Source organism: Apis cerana, linkage group LG8 (assembly GCF_029169275.1).
Source record: "Apis cerana isolate GH-2021 linkage group LG8, AcerK_1.0, whole genome shotgun sequence".
In the NCBI taxonomy this organism is placed as follows: Eukaryota; Metazoa; Arthropoda; class Insecta; order Hymenoptera; family Apidae; genus Apis; species Apis cerana.
The window spans coordinates 3917072-3935562 of NC_083859.1; the positions used below are offsets into that span (position 1 = coordinate 3917072).

General features: G+C 33.2%; 1 protein-coding gene and 1 long non-coding RNA gene across 16 annotated transcripts in view; one reads left to right on the forward strand and one right to left on the reverse strand.

Moving 5' to 3' along the window:
* LOC107995302 (ribosomal protein S6 kinase alpha-5) overlaps nucleotides 1-18491 on the forward strand; it is a 42049-nt gene that overhangs the window by 14913 nt on the left and 8645 nt on the right. The gene's annotated exons all lie outside the window — the stretch shown is intronic.
* Nucleotides 8459-17874, reverse strand: LOC107995305 (uncharacterized). Of its 9 annotated transcripts, XR_009830837.1 has the most exons (4): nucleotides 15987-17874; nucleotides 14707-15855; nucleotides 13688-14590; nucleotides 8459-13591 (listed from the first exon to the last, which is right to left on the reverse strand). It is a non-coding gene; the product is annotated as an uncharacterized LOC107995305 (long non-coding RNA). The 9 variants fall into 9 exon arrangements; XR_009830834.1 differs by having other exon boundaries at nucleotides 13688-15855; XR_009830835.1 differs by having other exon boundaries at nucleotides 13688-13885; nucleotides 14626-17874.

Here is an 18491-nt window from a genome sequence, read left to right on the forward strand (position 1 = left end):
GTTGTTCGCGATCTTTTAAGGCTTCTGGCGTAACATGGAGGGTGGCACATTACAGGTTAGGTCATCGATAATTCGTTTTAAATCCGGATGGAAAATCGAACTTTTGACATTCCATCCTTCGTTACACGAACAATTTTTGAATTCTTTTGGATCACCCCCCCTCCGAAATATCGAATGAAATTGCGTATCCGTTTCGGAAATTGTTCGAAGCTCGCTTCGAAGATTGTACTTCGTACCACGTGATTACGAATTCGAAAAGTCAGAGAGTGATTCGAAGTTCGCGAAACGCTCGCCTCGAATATATTCTTCCACTCGTATAGTCGCGCAATCTTCTTTATTACGCTTTTTGTTATGAATTATAAAGTTGCATCGCTGAAAATAATTAGGGGTTCTCGAGATCCGGTTTTTTTTTTTATCTTTCTTATCCGTTTAATTTCGAGCAAGAGGACGAAATGGTTGTTCGAGTGAAAGGATCGAAATTATTTCGTGTCGTTGGTCGAATTCTTTTAGCTATTTAAATCTGATTTTTGATAAGAAATTTTTGAACGTATTCCACGTATTTAAAATTTATTGCTCTGACAATTGTTCGTGGATATATGTATTCTCATTTCTCACGATTGAAGTAAATATTGTTGAAGTAAATATTCTTTGAAATAGTTTAGGATGACTTTTGTTTTTTTTTTCTTTTTTTTTTTTTGAATAGAATGTTTATTTTTCTTTTCTCTCTTTTTATCTCTGTTTTCCTTTTTTTTTCAAGAAGATATGTAAACTATTTCGAGTTCATTGACTTTGATATAATAAGTTTCTAAGGTCGGTTATATAGTCTTATACAAACGTTCAAAGTCTATCAAGTTTAATGTGTATACATTACTCGAAGTAATAACATTTTATACGTAGTATAAAATAATTTTTTCTTTTTAATAATGTAAAAAAAAGAGGGAGAATATAAATATAAAAATGTTTTAATTGATTATTTATGTCGAGATTTAAATGTTACTTTAATATTATTGAAATTTTTCAACCAGAGTCGCATATTTTTTTAATTGTACAGTAATTAATTTTAACAACTCAGCTCGACGTTCGATAAAGTGAACTTCGTACAATTACAAAACGTAGTTTATTAACGGCACAAATAAATTCTAGAAATAAAGAAACAAAGTTTATAACCTCGAATTATTTTCTTTCTCTCTTCTCAATTATGTTTTCTTGAATTTTACGATCATTAAAATCCCATTAAGAATTAAATCGATAATCATTCGTCTGCCTTGATACGATATCATTTAGAGCAAAAGATCCAACGATTTCTTCGATGTTTTTTTTTTTTTTTTCGACCATGAAAAATCCTCCTTGTTATCTTCTAAATTTTTTCAACATAAATTCAATATCTCGCGTATTGAAAGTTTAAAAAAAAGTGGTTTCTAAAATGCTTGCTATACGTAGGAAAAAAAAATATTGCATTCTTTTTTAAAGCAACACGCCGTCCTTGGACATCTATGACCTTGTGCCACGTAGATTACTGGTATAACACCGATATTGTACAGTTATCATAAAAAAAAAAAAAAAACAAAGAAATAGTGAACAGTAGTTGTAACCGATCCAACGAATTTCTATAATACGAATTCATATATTATAATTTACATCGTGAGGAAAGGAATATGGGCAAAGGGATTTTTTTTTCACGTTTTTCTTAGATAACATACCTCCTTGAGTATCTTATTTGATAACCTCATACTTGATCGAATTTGAAAAATTATATATAGCTGACCTTCCGTTTTACATTTATTTACATATCTTCTGTTTAATGTTTTTATGTTTTTTTTTTTTTTTAGATCATCTATTAGGAAGAAATAATTTTGATAATTTTCAACCTTTCGCCATTTTTTGTTTTTTTATTCAACCACATTAACTTTTATTTATTCTTATCTAAATTTTAATAGATATTGATCGTTTAATCTAAATACGTCCAATCTTCAAACAGATAGAAACGATTTTGCGAATTTGTTATGGTTTTCCTTTTGCCATTACACACTCTTTAATCTGCAATTGCTATCGTTAGGTCATACATGATAAACCTTTTTTATTTCTCCACAGAAATAATCGTTCGCAATGATTTTATAACTTTCGATACCTCTCGGCTCATTATTGTTCGTTCAATGTGATCGGTACACGTAGGCTATTCGAGGGTTATCGTTACTACCTCAAGGCTTCCAGGTATTCTATGCCCGAATCAGGAATTATATCCATTTACTAATCAAAGCATAAAACAATCGTAACCAAACTACAACACATTGGATCGTACAAATCTTTCAAATTCTTCGAGTTCTGTCATCATTTAACTATTAATTGCTCGCGAATACGAACTTCAAATGTCGAAATTATGTTTCTGGGAAACCTAAAATACCAACGTTTATTATTACACGGTATATTATTCGTGTAATGATATTTTATACTTACTGCATCAACTTTATCGATTTAGATCTCTGTGAGTTTCTGAAGAATCTGACTTACAAATTTCCCGAATTTCCTTCGAAAATTCTGAAAAGATTGCTAGGGTAATAATAGGGGGATCAATTTATTAACATTTCTATTTAATTACCCTCTGAACGATATAGATGAAACAACGGCAATCGAGGTATTCAAAAAGTATTATCCAAGAGTATTAACGATTAACAACAAATAATATTCCATTCTTAAAAAAATTATGAAAAGACATTCTCAGATAGCAAGTGAATCCAAGAATCGCAATTCTCTTGAATCGAGAGTGATAAATAACTCTCTGCTTTGTTCGTAGCCGCGTTGCGGATGCATTTCCACGGGTCTCGTAATAAATTTATAGATATTTCCGGGTAATGGTGGCCGACAATGCTGCTGTTTGCGGTGGAAATATATTGGACCACGGCCTGGAACGTATAACGTATCGAATGGTCAAGTCTGGACAACTGGAAAAGATGAAATAACGAATCTGTCGATTTCGCGTTCTTCTCTCTCTTTCTTTCTGTACACATATATCTTTTTCTTTCTTCCGTTTTCATTCATGTATCATAAAATGATTTCGTGATTACTCGATTCAAACTCGTTGTTATTCCCAGAGAAAGAGAGAGAGAGAGAGAGAGAGAAGATAATTCCCAATCAGTCTTTGAATTTTATTCAGAATTATTTATTTCGCGATCATTATACGAGCTGTATCAGTAGTTGAGAACGAGCCAAGTTCACTTACTATTTTTGGGAATTGCAGAATAAAATTTTCGTTACTTATCTTCTTACTTGTTAACGATAAAAAACTCCCTCGAATTTGATTCCAAGAGGGAAAAAAACGGAAATGGATCGGAGATTAATCTCGATACTTCTCAAAGAAATAGAAAACTCATCATGGGTGAAGGAATGGATCACATCGTCCTCTATTTGACCTTGATACTTGATACTCGATACTCTTTTCTCCGGACGTTCTCACATTTTGTTTTTTCCTCTCCCCTTCATAATATCCATAAAATTCTTTTTAATCTTCATAAAATATATAATATCCGTAATCGAGCAGAGATGACAGTTATACACACCTGTTAGCCGCATGTAATACACGCGAGCATTATATCACAGAATTAGCTTGCACACCCAGTTGCAATTATACTTGGTAAATTATTCGTTTCGTTATTGGATGTACATATTGAGAAAAAAAGAAAGAAAGAAAGAAGAAGAAAAAAAAGAAAAGGAATACGTAGGAGAGAAGTAGAGACGAGCAGCAGGGTACCGTGGCGGGTACACGTGCACGTAGAAGAACGATTGATCGTGGACGTTGTGTAACATTGACTAATCTTCGACGAAAGCTTTTTGCCTTTTCGATAACATTTCCATCTCCTCTTCCTCGCGCTGAGATCGATGATTCCTTGTTTTCACACGTCTCGTTTTAAAAATTGCAAATATTATCGAAGAATATGATTAGCCTGAGGCAGTGGAAGGGGGGGATTCGGATTCGCAAATCGATCGATTTCGCTTCTTTCGTTTCTTTTCCTCTTTTTTTCGAAATTTTTAATTTCTCTCTTATTCTTCTTATTGAAACTGTAAATTTCGTTTAAACGAGGTTAAATCGATTTGGAAAAATCGACACGTGTACCCTGCTCCTTCCCTCTTACACATTCCTTTTCTTTTTTCTCTTCTTCTTTCTTTCCGTCTCTTTTTTCCGATGTGTATATCCAATAACGAAACGGCCAACGAATAATAAATATAAAGATAAAGATCCTCGTAAGAGGGAATCCATGTTTTATTAATTAATACGATCTTTTCGGACCGCCACTGGTCGAAACGATCGAGGAAAATATTAAGTTTTCGATCGCGAGATACAGATTATCAAGGCTGCCCCTTGTGTCTAGCTCTTAGGTATATTTAATGAAGATCCCTCGTTCCTTGGTGAACGAGATCTCTGACTATTAGAACGCTTCAGCGACCCAGTTTCTTCGGAGTCTGTTTCATGATTTCTGGTGAAACAGTTCCTCTCCCAACTTTGAAGTTTTACACCAGTTTGGTGTATCACGATGACTTGGTTGGAATCGTTTTGGGAATTTGAGAATTTTTACTATTATTATTATTATACGAATTTTCTTTTTAATGTGAGTTTATTTTTAATTTATTCGTTAGATGACGAACAGAATAGGGGTTACGGTTATAGTTTTTTACACAGAATTTCTTTGATTATATATTTATGAGCAATGGATTTTCTCCACCGGCCGCTCAAACGCCGTAAAAATTGATACGATGTTAGTGTAGTATCGAGTAAAGTGTTCCAACATTTCACCAGCATTGCAGATGGATCGAGTATGCTTGTAAGGATACACCAAGTGTAGTGTTCGGTATCAATGCTTCCGTTAAATCCACGATGAACTTTAGCTGCAGTGCTGGCGCAACGTTGGAATACTTCCAAAAGGGCAAGACGGAAGTCTCGGGCAATATTAATCAGTTGGAGCCTAACATTAATGGGTTAAAGATCCTCGACTTTCGTTTTTAATTCGGCTATTGCATCCTCCGAGATTTTCCATGATATGCAAATAATCCTTTTATTTGTCGTCGATCAAAATTTGTAATCGAAATAATTGAGTGGAAATATTATGGTTGCTTCAAAAGTGACTTGATCGATCGAATAATAATTTGGTCGAACATAAGTCGCTGATCTGCGTTTTTTTTTTTTTGAAGATAGAATTCATCTATTCGAAAGATTCGTTGGAAAGATCATCTGTTTTTTAATTGCCATTTTTGTCATTCAGCCAAAATGCTCGCGTATTCGAATTCAAGGAACGTGAACATGAACTTAGTTGAAATCTTGATCAATGTGATTCATCTTGTTTCGTGGAAACTTGATTTATAATTTTTCTTGAGGATGGTTTTCCTTCAGTTTCTTTAGTAAAAGCTCGTAAATTTTCGAGAGAGAGAGAGAAAAGAAGGAATATCGCAGGTCGCATATTTTAATTTACTTATATCTTTCCAATTTTCGATAATGAATCCTTTATGAAATCTACGATGTTGCGTCGCTCCTCTTTCCTGAAAATTTATTATTCTTTTCAACTTTTTAATTTACGACGTATCTTTCCAATCTTCGATAAGGAATCTTCTTCAGAAATAAGAAAAATTGGTTTGTGATCAATATCGAATAAATAGCGAGTGAAAAATTCTTTTATTCTGTTAAAAAGAATTTCGAAACGTATACGAAAATGCATAAAATATTATTGATTCTTTTTCAAGAATTACGATTCTATCGATATAAATTTCAGGGGGTAAAAAAAAAAAAAAAAAAATATCGAGAATTTAATTTAAAAAACTTTTTGTTGCTCTTTGCTCAAAAAATACACGAAAACAAATTGGAACGCATAAACTGGGACAGGGATTATACTTTTCGCGTAAAGAAATAAATTTTCGTAGAAAATTCAATATTGGAGACCCTTGTATCGAAATAAACAAAATTTTTGAAAAGTTATATATTTTTGAAAGCGAGACAATCAAATCAAATTGAGAGAGAGAAAGAGAGAGAGAGAATCTCATATATTGGCGAGTTTGAAACAAGGATAAGGATACGAAAATATTCCCCTTTCGATCGATTGTTCTACGATTCGATTCGTCAGTACAAAACGGCAACAATAAATTCTTTAATGCAAACGATCTTACGTAATCTGGTTTTTGCGCAAGCGAATCTGCATGAACATGTTTACGCGGCAATAGTAAATGGCCATCGAAGACGATTATTACGATAAATGTTTGCACGATCGTTCTCTTTTTTTTTTTTTTTTTTTTTTGCTCCTCATTCCCCCTCTTTCACCCGCTTTTTACGCGCGCAAAACTTGATTAAAACCGACCTATCGACGAGTTAGTTTATTTTTCGTTTGTTTAGCAACTTTTATGGTTTACGTGACGTTCTCTTCCAATCTTCTGATCCTCGTATCAATTTTTAACGAGTCGCTTAAAAAAAAAAAAAAAAAAAAGAAAGAAAAAGAAATCGCTTTGGTTGTACTTTCGTGTTTTTGCAAGTAGTGAAAATATTTATACAGCTGCACAAATATTTAAGATCAGTAGATACTTTAGTCGCCATTCTGTAGGACGGATGGGAAATTTGAAAAGAGAAGGAATAATATTTTTTGCGAATGAACGGTCTATAAAATGTATATATGCAATATCGCTACTTACTTGTTTTGTCTAAAAAGATAGAATTCGTGAATATATGAAAAAAGATTCTTGATCTTAATCAATTATACACGATACTTAACAATATCTGATATATTCTGTATAATTATCCGAACGCACGAATTTATAAACGATTATAACTATTTATACATACTTGCATTAACCTTTTCGAAAAATGGAAAGATTTTAAAGAATTCGTGTTTGGCATTTTTAATTCGTCAATCTTATCTAATCTTAATCAGAGATTCTCTTTAAAAAAAGAATATTCTTATTCTCGTAAAACAAGCTCATCCGTTGTTTTTATTATTTTATAAGTTGTAACAAAAATATTGTACAAACGTAATCGCATATCCGTATTTTATCATCGACGTTATACAAATTATTTTTAAAACTACAGTTATCGTATTATTCCAATTTCGATGCAAAAGAAGAAGAAGAAGAAAAGAGGGATAGGAATTAAATTGGAAAGAGAAAAAAAGAAAATGGTAAAAGGTCCAAACCCTTCGCGTCACTTGGAGTAAGTCAGATATCGTATTACATCCATTCCCCGCGTTTTAACCTCCTCGTAATTATACCTTAAGCGATTCCACAAAAAAGACTCTCGTCGAAGAGTCCGTGCAACGGTTGCGGAAAAAGATTCTCCGCGATCACGTTCCCTGAACGTGTGCATTTGAGAATATGTCTGCATATCCGCTAAATGCCCATCGAATCCACACAGTGGCGTCCGTGTGCGTTGATATTGATTTGTTGCGAATTTATATTTAGACTCGGCGGCGAACTTGCCTTGGAACGAGTTATTTATCCTTCGGTGTGTTTTCCCCGTTGAGAGCGTGCTCGCTTACGGGGAATTACATGTCGAAAAGCTTCTTTGTCGTATCGCGTACCAGTTGCGCGCGTCCGTGTAGCCCGTCGACGCCATCCCCTCCCCCTGTAAAATATCAGACCGAGTTTTATACACCGAGTCTATTACGTTTTTCCCGCGTTCCCTTCCTTTCTTTTTCCTTTTTTTCCCCCCCTTCGAAGCGTATGTGCAGGGATTTTGCCGATGAAAGATGAAAACGCAGATTGGTATTTCGAATTCGTTAGCATGTATCGATTATCGTTTTAACGAGGGGGGACGTGAAAAAGTGTTTATTCGATATTTTTACTTTTAATCGTCGGGAAGGATATATCGCTTACAGGGAATAGAAGTGTTATTATCGACTGAGTTGTTAGTGGCATGAACGATGGTAATAGAATTGGTGCCGGGGAGAGGGGATTGTTAAAGAGGAGAATAATCTTCTAATCGAGTAATATTGTTTGTTTTCGAAAATTTTTACCATAATTATTTGGAAGCGTTCGTGCAGTACTTTTTATCATTTTCTTCAATTTTTTTCTATTTTTCGTACTATTATTAAAAATGGATATTCCTTCTGTCGCGAAAGTTATTGGCGACATCAATGATGGAGCTATGATTGAAGTATGAAATATTCAATTAACAGATACAGATATTTTTTTTTTTATATATATTTTCATTTTTATTATTGATTTTTCATTATAAATATTCCACTACATAAGAATGGAAATATTTTTGCCGTGTAGGTCATTGGTGACTCACGGTCGATTTCATTAATATTGGAGACTATTTCATAATGTTACCGGTACGTTTCGTGTCGCGTGGCCACCGTGGTGACCTACTTAGTTTTCATTTCCAACCAATCTCTCTCTCTCTCTCTCTCTCTCTCTCTCCGTCTTTCTTTTTTTTTTTTTAAATTTCTAAAGCATCTTTCAACGGATGAATAATAATTAAAATAATACATTGCGTATATATCCTTTTATTCGAATATCGATCATAACCTATACTATGATATTATTCATATTGTTTTCTCTTTGTAAGAAAATGGTTTGCAAAATAACTTGCATCGGCGTGTCCCGATCAGTCATTACATTTTCATTATATTATTTTAATTAATCAAGGTAATAGTTGCGTGCGTATGGCGAAACACCACTGGAGGAGGCACGTGTGGAGTTACACGTGCACGATTTACCTGGCGACGACGAGGCAAACGGAGGAATGCGTGTAACGTAAGGCACAGTACCGTATCAAATAACGGTTGTGCCACTGCAAGCAGAGCGTACACGGCCATTTTATGTTCCGGCCTCTTAAAAATTGTCGAAAAACCTTCGTTTGTCGTAAAGCCACGGTCACTTGCAGATAAACGATCGAACAATACGGTACTTCCTCAATAATTGTTTCTAAAAAGGATAATTACCTTATATATAAATAGAAATTCTCTTGTCAATATAATAGGACGAAAGATTAAAAGTATATTATTAAAAATACGTATCTACAAAGTTAATTGTTTATATATATATTTTACGATCTCTTAATTTTTATTCACTCAAAACGGTTCAATAAGGAAATTATCAATAAGGAAATTTATTCTATTATAAAAATGTTATAAGAATTCATATTTTTTCTCGAAGAATAAATATACGAAGAAAACATTAAGGAATTGTAATTGTTGTCGATGAGGAGGATAAAAAATTCAAAAATGTTCACGTGTCACTTGTTCTTCTCTTATCTCTTGTCGATAATTTCAACGAGAAAAAAACTTTCCTTTTTACAATTTATTCGCAATTCGATCTGCTCGATATCCAATTCACATATCCTCTACTTTTGTACAACGATGGATTGCTTCTTTAACCAAGACTCTAATCGGGTTTTAACTGGAATTTCTTATCAATTTTTTTTTTAATATACGGTGATACAGTGAAAATATTTAGAACGGCACCAAGATACGATCAATTTTTACGCGATTCCCAGGTTAAACGATTCGACAGCCCTCGAGCATAGTCGCGGAAGTTCCGCTTTTGTCTGACCCAGATAGTCGGCATTCACTCGCTATTTCGTAACGGGATCGACTACTTTCTTTCGCCAGACGAAAGCCAACTACACGTGCACTTAATATCACGCGATATATTCCCTTCTCTGATTTATATGCGGCACAGTGGGACGACTATTGTCAAGGAACAACGGGACGATACGCTTATTTCTAAACAGATATTAAACGATCGATGATAATACACAGCAATATGCTTGCAACTGTGTCTTGTTAAAGAAGGCTGATTTCAGGTTTTTTTCCATTAGCGTGGCTAATAATCGAGCTTATTGAGATATTAGTTGTGGTAAAATAATTATTTATTTATGACATTCGTATTCGAGTTTGAATAATTTCCTTTTCTTCTCTCTGCTTGTATTATTTTAAACCTTTATCCAAAATTTCACACGTTATTCTTCAACTTTTGATTTCTAATAGGATTTGAAAATTTATATTGATGAGAAGATAAAAAAAATTTATATACAAATATATATCTTCTTAGAAATTAGAGTGGATTTTAAATGATTGATAAAAAAATTAGGTTAATTATATTCTACGTGCGAATGACTCATTTGAATAGTATAATTAATCTAGTTGTATTTTTAAAACTAATTTCTCAACTAATCTAATTATATTTTTATAGAACATAACATATTTTCTTTACAAAATAAATTGAATTTTTTTAATTATATTTTTAAAGAAGTATAAACGAGTTTTATTATCATGTTACGGTTATATCATTATTATTTTTTTGATCTTTGATTTGAATATGAAAATGTAATTACATGCTTTTACGTATGGCTTGCATCGTTTCGTTCTCATTTCAAATGACAACACTTTGAATATCTACGTCATTCGTATCACGAGTCTTATTATCGTTTCTGAATAAAAAAAAAAGAAATACAGTGATTAAGAAAAAAAAAGGAATGTTCCACATTTTTCCTTGATGAACTTGAAAAGATATATACGACATATTGTAAGAATGAAACGACACGTGTCACTTTTTTTAAATCAAAATCGTCTTTGATCTTAATGATCAAATGAAAATTAGTGTATTAAAAAATTTGGAATAAATTTTGAAAGAAAGGAAAAAAAAAGAGAGAAAAAAAGAACGATTACATGTGTAAAATAAATATAAGCTATCGTTCTTTTGGTTTATCTTAAACTGCTATTTGTAAATTCTGAATAAAAAAAGAAGAGATAGAAAGAAGAAGATCATTCTCGTCACGAACATTTATACCATCGATTTTGATTAACAAAACGAGCGAGTACAAAATAATATATCTACGAAAATTTCTCCTTTACCTAAAAATGGATTTCAATTATATTATTTAGTGCAACGTGAAAATTAAATTTCGAACGTAAAAATACAAAGGGAAAAAAAAAAAAAAGGAAAGTATCATCGCCACCATTCACTTACGTTCCAGTGATAAAAACCTTTGGCGCGATTCAATTTATTTTCAATGATGCTTCACAAGTTTCACCATGAGAACTGAAACGTGTGACAAACTTGTTATCGTTCCTATCGTGTATCTAAAATTTGATTCGGCTATTTGTAAATACACAACACGGTGATAAGCACCATTTCGCGTGAAATAGTTGCTAAACGATAAGCGACACACTGTTATTTAACAACTGATGTTGCTGATGACGATGATGAGAAGAAAGAGGAAGGGATAAAAGAAGAAAAAAGAAATTTCTTTCAATATAAAACCCCTTGGCTCAATTATAATGTTTTTTAGAAATAATTTTATTTCAAATTAAAAGCAGCGGGGAGAGGATGAATTAATTCTTAGAAATTAATTCTCGATATTTTTTAGAATTTCAATCAAAGGATATAATCCAAGGATAAATATCAATTTAAGAAAACCTTTCTCTTCCAAAATCTAATCAATTCACGAATAAAGTAAAGAAATAAATTTAAACCCGATATACCCGATATACATTTCCCAGTTGTATTCTCGGTAATTTTACATTTGAATTAATCAGCTTGTACGTTCACCAAGATATCCGATGACAGTGATATAGATTTCCTGCAGACTCTTCGATTCGTTGGAGAGACACGCGTGGTCAAGGAACCTACTAACAATACCTATATGCATATTAAAACGGTGAATGCGCTATCCATTTTGTGTGCTCACCGCGCGGGGTGAACAGACTTCAACCGATGGAATCATAAATCACCTTTGTGAAAGTGTTTTAATGGCGTTGGGACTGCGTTGGCCGACTACCCTTCACCTTCAACTTCGCATGCACCCTTTGAAGATGCATCGTGGTGTTGGTTTCCACGCGCTCTCGTAACTTTCACGTATCTTTCGATAGTAATAATAGTAGTAGTAGTAGTAGTTTCGTATCCTCTTCGTACCTCGCGAATTTCGCGTGATAACGGGACATTTATTTTTCTTACGTTACGCGGATCGATATTCATTTACTTATCGCTCCTTCTATTTTTACTCGTTCACTATCCTCTTTAAAATTTACAAAATATTATTATTATTATTATTATTATTATTTCCTCGAGTTAAAGTTATTTATATTTCTAATTATTCCAGTTTTAGAAAATTTGCATTGTAGATACGACACGAGCACGCCAGATAATATGTAAAGAATTAATCGCGTTCGTGGCAATGCGAGGCGTAATGATATTAATAAATGAAAAAACGATCGACGATTTTAAAAATACAATTTTTTCATTAAAAAAGAAAGCGTCGATATGATAAATAATTATTTATTTGTTTAATACCAGGAGCCTCGTGTCGCGTTGAAAGTTAACGATAAAACTCGAAATACTCGTTTGCGCGTGAAAAGTAGTGTCTTTTCTTTTTTTGTAGTTCTGTGTTTCACCTTTTACTTTTCTATAAAGGTCTGTTTCTCTCTTGTCCTCTCTTTCTCCCTCCCCCTGTGCTCTGTATTTCTGCATCTCTCTATTTTTCTTTTTTTTTTCTGTTCCGTCGAAAAATCCTTTCCAAACAAAAGAGGAAGTGGTTAGAAGGGAAGAAGATTAATTTTTCAATCAATTATCTTTTTTTTCGAACGATAAATACGACGGTGCACGATTCAATCGCGAGTAAGAGAGAATGATTGCGTTAAACGTCTCGATTTAGAGGTTTAGGAGACGGCTGAATTCCTCACATCGAGACGATATTCCGAAATTAAAATCGAGAGGAGGGTCTAAATATAGAAAGAGGCCGAGAAATCTTTCCTCCATCGTCTTTCCCCTCTGAAATTTTTTTTTTCCAGATCGCTTTAGATCTTAATCGGGTAAAGCTTTTTCCTTAATCATGCAATACGTTACATCATGGTTTCAAAGTGGACTTTCCTGTCCTTTCGAAACAGAATTTCCTTAAAATCATTCATCCATGGTAATGGGTATTATGTTATAATATAAGAAAGAGGACGGATCAACACTTGGTTGTTCATCATCACTTAGAATTTTTCTCCTTCTGTTATTCAATCTTAAAAAAAAAATTGTTTTAAATTTTAAAAATCTATCCTTTACGTTTTTGTTATCCCATTAAAATTGATAGGTAAACGCATACGTAAATTCGAGACATTTAAATTGCATTTATCTGGAATATGTTTAAGATATCTTTAATTATCGCCACGTATATATCCTTGGTGACGTTTGACGAAAAGTGTGAAGAGCGCGTTTAGCAAGTGGTCGAAGACGCGTTCGAATCCATGAACAGTAATCCAGATTGAGGGAGGCGCGTGGACGGTACTCGAGTTTGCTCGTGGTTGCTTCTACTACCTTGACATGGATTCTCGGCTGGCAGTCAGGGCCGGGGACGCTCGCGAAGGACCCCCGCGTGTTAATTTCACGTGGAAACCCTTTTAACTTTGAGGCGAAAATTCGATCGATTTATCGCGCCCTCGACACGAGCACGCGCGACACGATTTTATTATTGACACACGTGTGGAAATACGATTCGAGAACAAAAACGTTTTAAACGTGCATTTCGTTATTTAAAAAGTATGGAGATGCTTGTTACTTTTAATTGAAATATCCTCTCTCTTTATAAATGCTCCTTTTCCCCATCCTCTCTTCTTAATTCGATAATTCGATCCATCTGAAAGGAAAATTTGTTTTTTAATTCATTTCCTTGTCAAAAGTTTTATTTTACACCACGCATCAAATAATGTTAAAAATAGAATAATATTTGTACGTTTTATCGTATAATCGTATAAGACTTATTATTTAAACAGCCCTGGCAAACATCTGTTGCCACGCGATGGCGTATACAGTGAATAAAAATTCTCGAGTTCTTCTATTATTTTTGTATTGCGGATACGCGTATCCTGATGATAATTAGCGTATATATGTATATGTAGATTATATTAATTCGAATAGAAACATTTTATATCTGGAAAAAAAAAGAAGAATTAGTAAAAATCTTCTAAATAAATTTCGTCAATTGATTGTCCCATATTTCGGAACTTGAATTTGTGATATATATAAAATATAATTTATACTTTAATTCTCTCGTTGCGCCATCTGTATAGAATATCGAAAATTACACGTACGTTTTTATTTCACATCGACCTCTTATTCTATATAACGTTTGTAACGTTTGAGAACATTTCTATTTTGAGAACGTATAATTAATTGCTAAACATACGTTTATAAATCCTCTATAATAAAAATCATACATAAAATTATCTCTATTTATACGCATTGTAACGTATGTTCTTCTTTTTTTTCTCTCTCTCTCTCAGTATTAGCAAAAGAGTTTCAATCTGTACGGAAAAAAAAAAATTCAATTCTAAGAATACCGTAGCGTGAAAAGGTTACGAATAAAAATCGATATAATAACCCTGTTTTCAACCCTGTCGATACAACGTATACACGAGTGGAAATACGAGAATACTTTTTTTTCTCTCTCCAACTTCGAACGAGGAAAATTTTGCAAGGTATTCCCGCGAGTTTACACGGTAAACCGATACGTAATACATTTTTACACAATTAACAAAATCCGTACTCTGTACCCTCGTGTCGCGCTTTGCATCGAAATCGTCTCGTTTGTTTTTCACGTGAACGAGAGAGAAAACAAAAGGTACGTTGTGATTTTCTGGAACATGAAGGCTCTTTCAGTGGTATACTTACATGTATGTTTGACGAAATTTCACCGTGTTCACGTAATCAAGTAAATGAGGGAAAAGAAAGAAAAAAAGGAAGGATCGTTACGCGAAAGTTGAGCAGAGAGAGGTAGAGAAGTGAAAGCACTACTGGTGGCGTTCCATTCGTGAAGTTACGCAGATTTTAACGTGTGATTTCCAAGCTTCAAGGACGTTAAATTTCATTTTTCCTTGATTTTTAATATTCTTTAAACGTTGTTTTGTAATTCCTCGTTTCTATGTGATACAATTTGTGAAATTGTTAACCTAAAAGAAAGATAGGATTATAATTTGTTCGACATAAGTTGTTCAAAATCTGTTGAACATCGTTTTTGTTTTTTTTCTTTAGTTAATCTTTTATTTAATTTTTTGATATCTATAAATTCTTTAAAGATAGATAAGATAAGTTTTCTATTTTTTTCTAATGTTTTTTTTTTTTTTAGAATTCTTGGAATTCTAGTTTCTAGAATTGATAAAATGGACTCGATCGTACAAGATTGATCAAAGCATCAGTTTCATTTAAGTTTTTAAGGAATTTGTTGATATTTCAAACTTTTTTAATCTCTCTTTTCTGTTATTCTTCTATCGTAATTGAAGTTTCAAGAACGATGAAATAAAAACAGTCGAGATTGTACAAAATTCTTTTCAATTATCTTTTAATCTTTTAATGTATTTTACAATTTTTGAAAAATAATTCTATTTTTCTTCTTCTTCTTTTTTTTATCTCTTCTGTAATAGTTTTAAAAGATAAATAAAACAGAGTCAATATCGAATAATCAGTCAAGTTCGTCGATTTTTGAATACATTTTTTTAATGAACTTGATAATTATTTCCATTCTCTTATGATTCTTTTTATCATTCTTGAAATTTGAAGCTTTATAAAAAAATAGAATAGGATTAATATTAATCATTGAAAATCATCATCATTCAATAAAAAGTTAATCTTTTAAATCCTTTTCAACTCTAACGTGTCGAAGATCATCTTCGGTTCAACAAATCAGTCTTTTCATCTTCTAAATTCTGTTCACTTCTGTTCTCTTTTGTAATGGATAGCATTAACTTTGAAGGGGATTGGTAAAGGTTATTTAAAAGTCATTGAAGGTCATTTTCCAAATAACCAGAGGAAATATAAAGTAGGCGGATTATGTCAGGTCAGTCCAATCTTGCATAGGTCATCAGTGACCCATGAAAGTCATTAGTAAAACTCGTTGAACGTGTTCTAGAAATTAAAACAACATTATTACGCTCCTCTTAAAGAAATTCCTTTAACGATTTCACTCTCTTTCTCGAATATTAATTTCCACTTAACAATCGATTGTAAATAAAAAAAGTACAAGCAGAATACTTTACCCTACTTATTTCGTTCTCTTCTCCGACTTCTTGATTTGTTACTCTGCCCTACTATTCTAATTATAATTCAATTATGCAATTCCTCATCATGTAAGAATAATAATATAATCCTCTTCTGTAAGTGGGTTACGGAATCTTGTCTCGAAATATTAAATTAAAGAAAAGTATAAAATGAGAAATTTCGTGATTGTAAAATAAAATAATACGAAAAACATTCTCATATGATAAAAAAAAAAAGAATGATAGTCCATTATGCATGCATTCCTTGATAATCAATAATTACATTTGTATAATCAATGCAATGTGAAAACTGTTAATTTCGACGTGACATTTTTTTCTTCTTTTTTTAATAATTACTCAAACTTAACTGTTCATTCAACTGTAACAATTATGCTAATTTACATTTCGAGTTAATAATTTTACAAGTTTGAAACTAACATTAGACTTCGCGCCTAGATTGAACCGAATACGATCCATGCCACGATTTAATTAAAATAACGCCAATTTATTTTAGAAACACTTTATTAAAACTCATTCAAAAAAAAAAACATTGAAATTAATTTCACATAGATACATATATGCACGCACCATCGAGCACAAAAAGAATTATAAACGCGGATTAAAGCTCACTATAAATCCAAACTATCTAAACAAGTATCTCAAAAAGAAAGAAAGAAAAGAAAAGGAACAAGAGAGGGGAACAAAAGTTTCAACCGTTTCGAAAACACTTTATACATCCATCCACGGTCAAAAACTGGAAAAAAAAAAGAAAAAAAAAATTCGCGGTTCCCAACAGGCTGTTTCACATTTCACGGTTCGATTGGGGCCAAGTCACGGTCTGTTCGAGATCGGCCATGATTTAAACGGAACACCGATCTAACACTTCCGGGCTACGCTCGGTCCGCGTGTGTTCTCCTCCATTCGCGGTCTCGTTTTAAAAACACACAGCTGCATTCTAGCGGATCAGTATTTACGTACATTCGCGTGCATGCCCGCACACCTGCCGATATTAACTGCAGGTGCATCTACATTTGCGCACGCCACCTTGAGCGACTGCCGTGCCACGCGATATTTCACGATCCGGCCACACCGAGACGTATGACGAATCACTACCTCTGCTTTCCCTCCGCTTTGTCCCCGGAGAGCCATTTCCCCTATGAAATGATTTCATAGTACTCTCCGCGAATCACGCGTCGCGCTCGCAAGATTCGCAAGAGTTTCACGTTTCGTGGAATCGATTAGTGGGCGTGGAGGAGGATTTTATTTATTTATTATTTTTCTTTTTACTCGGGACAATTTTCTTCTTCTTTTGTAAACCAGGGGGGAGGGAAAAATTGAGCGAAGAAATTGAAATTGTTATTAATCGATTCGCCTTCGCAGTTCTGAAATTCGCTTGGAATTGACCAAGTGGATACTTGATAATCGATATTTCTTTGATTTTTGAACGGTAATTTCGATTTCTCTATTTTTCATTGTAAAAATAATGTGCGAGTAATGGTTCAAGAATGCGTGACTAAAAAAGTTAGTTGAAAATAAAGAGCATGAACAAGGCGGGGAAAAGGCGGGGGAAAAGGGAAAAAAGTAATGGATAGAAGAAATTTTAAATCGATCGTCCCTTCTTTTCCTCGTTTCGCATGCAAGGTCGAGATCGCAAGCGAGCTGATTCGATAATCGAACCCGGGAACCGTGCAAGCGTCATTTTGCAATCATCACCTTCGCCGACCTTGCCTGCCTTTTTTTCAAACGACAGATATCCAGATATCGATTGCAAAGTCATGAAATCGCAAATACTTCGTCATTACTTCACGCTATTTTTTTTTTCATAAATAATACGTATATGATTTATTCCTCTCCCTCCATTTTTCCAGTAGCTTTCTAATTTGCGTTCAAAAAATGCGTAATTCATTTTGAAAATGTGGGAAGTATCCTGTTAATTTGAGTACAGTCTTTGTTTTAATCGTTGCGATTGATGGTCGTGGTATTTTTTTTTTTCTCATCGTTTAAACTACTTTTTCTATTTCGTTTATCTCGTGCAATTATGCACGTGTAATTTTCATTCGAAATCTCGGTGCTGGGCGGGGGAAAGCGATTGAATAATATTTAAAATATCCAATAAATATTTATCCCGTTTTAAGCCGTCATTTTATTTAAAAATGTTGTCGGATAATTTGGAAATTTCCCAGACTTGGAAAAATTTAAAAAAACTGATTTAAATTTGATAAACGATAATCTCAAGGTATTTAAATATGAACAACACACAAGAGAGAGAGATGTAGTAAATATAATATTCTAGATTCAATATTCCAAGCATGTCTCGACAAGTTTCTAAGTAAATACGAAATGGCGACGAAGTTAAATTTCGAAATTTAATTCAAACATTATTAAATAACATACACAAATTTATATATATATAATTTTATTTCATGAAGGATGATGATCGTTACTTAAATTTCTTAATTTTTAGAAGGAATTTAACTTCCATTCAATCTCCATTTCCATTTCCCA